Source organism: Schistocerca serialis, unplaced genomic scaffold, assembly GCF_023864345.2.
Source record: "Schistocerca serialis cubense isolate TAMUIC-IGC-003099 unplaced genomic scaffold, iqSchSeri2.2 HiC_scaffold_753, whole genome shotgun sequence".
Taxonomy (NCBI): Eukaryota; Metazoa; Arthropoda; class Insecta; order Orthoptera; family Acrididae; genus Schistocerca; species Schistocerca serialis.
The window spans coordinates 10001-12500 of NW_026048357.1; positions in this window are offsets into that span (position 1 = coordinate 10001).

Below are 2500 nucleotides of genomic sequence, written 5' to 3' on the forward strand. Positions count from 1 at the left end.
GTTGTGCCTTAACCTAACCTATGTTGTGCCTTAACCTAACCTATGTTGTGCCTTAACCTAACCTATGTTGTGCCTTAACCTAACCTATGTTGTGCCTTAACCTAACCTATGTTGTGCCTTAACCTAACCTATGTTGTGCCTTAACCTAACCTATGTTGTGCCTTAACCTAACCTATGTTGTGCCTTAACCTAACCTATGTTGTGCCTTAACCTAACCTATGTTGTGCCTTAACCTAACCTATGTTGTGCCTTAACCTAACCTACGTTGTGCCTTAACCTAACCTACGTTGTGCCTTAACCTAACCTACGTTGTGCCTTAACCTAACCTACGTTGTGCCTTAACCTAACCTACGTTGTGCCTTAACCTAACCTACGTTGTGCCTTAACCTAACCTACGTTGTGCCTTAACCTAACCTACGTTGTGCCTTAACCTAACCTACGTTGTGCCTTAACCTAACCTACGTTGTGCCTTAACCTAACCTACGTTGTGCCTTAACCTAACCTATGTTGTGCCTTAACCTAACCTATGTTGTGCCTTAACCTAACCTATGTTGTGCCTTAACCTAACCTATGTTGTGCCTTAACCTAACCTATGTTGTGCCTTAACCTAACCTATGTTGTGCCTTAACCTAACCTATGTTGTGCCTTAACCTAACCTACGTTGTGCCTTAACCTAACCTACGTTGTGCCTTAACCTAACCTACGTTGTGCCTTAACCTAACCCATATTGTACCTTAACCTAACCCATATTGTACCTTAACCTAACCCATATTGTACCTTAACCTAACCCATATTGTACCTTAACCTAACCCATATTGTACCTTAACGTAACCTAATTTGTGCCTTAACGTAACCTAATTTGTGCCTTAACGTAACCTAATTTGTGCCTTAACGTAACCTAATTTGTGCCTTAACGTAACCTAATTTGTGCCTTAACGTAACCTAATTTGTGCCTTAACGTAACCTAATTTGTGCCTTAACGTAACCTAATTTGTGCCTTAACGTAACCTAATTTGTGCCTTAACGTAACCTAATTTGTGCCTTAACGTAACCTAATTTGTGCCTTAACGTAACCTAATTTGTGCCTTAACGTAACCTAATTTGTGCCTTAACGTAACCTAATTTGTGCCTTAACGTAACCTAATTTGTGCCTTAACGTAACCTAATTTGTGCCTTAACGTAACCTAATTTGTGCCTTAACGTAACCTAATTTGTGCCTTAACGTAACCTAATTTGTGCCTTAACGTAACCCATGTTGTGCCTTAACGTAACCCATGTTGTGCCTTAACGTAACCCAATTTGTGCCTTAACGTAACCCATGTTGTGCCTTAACCTAACCTATATTGTGCCTCAACCTAACCTATATTGCGCCTTAACCTGACGCACGTTGTCGCTGAACCTGCTCTGTAATTGTTATGCAACTCGTTAAATTAGTGTAGTGTTGCCTAACCGCAACCCTCGCAATATAGTTCGCTATTCGCACTGCCCGGTCCCCTGTGTATCGCGTCATGTTAAACACCTTGCAGGTGTTGCTGACTTTCCACATGCTCCTGCTATACACTGTAATGTGGATAGCAGCAGGACGTACATGCCCCCCCCCCTTCCCCCCTGCCTTCGCAAGCTGGTCGTTGAGAAGTTTGCATGTTCAATGCCCTTCGCATGCCGACGTACTCAGCCTACGTTGTGGTACGGCCTGTCACCTGTCCGCCGATGTACGCAAAACCCACAAACTGTACTGCACATTGGTCCGTATGTACTGAATGATACATCGTGGCACATGTGTGACCGTACGACGACTGCGCCTAGCAACGGCAGACCATACAGTCCAAATATTGTGCACGCAGCTACGTGTCGTCTCCCTATAAGAGCTGGATTGCAGTGTGGTACGCCATTCAGACGTGTGGGAGGAACGGACGCCCTGGATGGCGATCAGCATGAGCAGTCTGTTGATGTAGTGGAGCGTGTATTCGGACGTAGTCGTCTCTTCTCACACACCGTGATAGCATGTTGCACCGCGTTCCACATCTGCGACATCCTGCAGAGGCCGGCTGACAGTCGTTCGCGCAATGGACACCGCATACGTACGGGGGCTACCTTCCACGTGTTCTCGAGGCGTGCACATGTTGTTGCGTCTATGTGGGCAGACGTAGTGTGTTGTGACACCTGACACAGGCATGCAATACTCGTTGCAAATGGCGATGGACGTCTACGTTTGCTGGTGACGTTACGCAAATGAACAACAGGTAACCCGTTGTGGTGCGGTTGTTCTCGCTAGAGGTGAATCAGTGTTGGCGACGATCGGTCGAGCTATTAACCGGTTGTTTCAGGGATACCCACCATGCCCACGAACGTGAAAGGGGACCCACCATGCCCACGAACGCGAAAGGGGATCTGGGTGTGAGGCGATACGCGGCGGTGGCTGGGTGGGACCGTCCCCGGCCGGTGAGGGGGGGCCGCCCGGCGTGCTGGCAGCGCGGTGCGTGGGCGCACGCGCTACAGC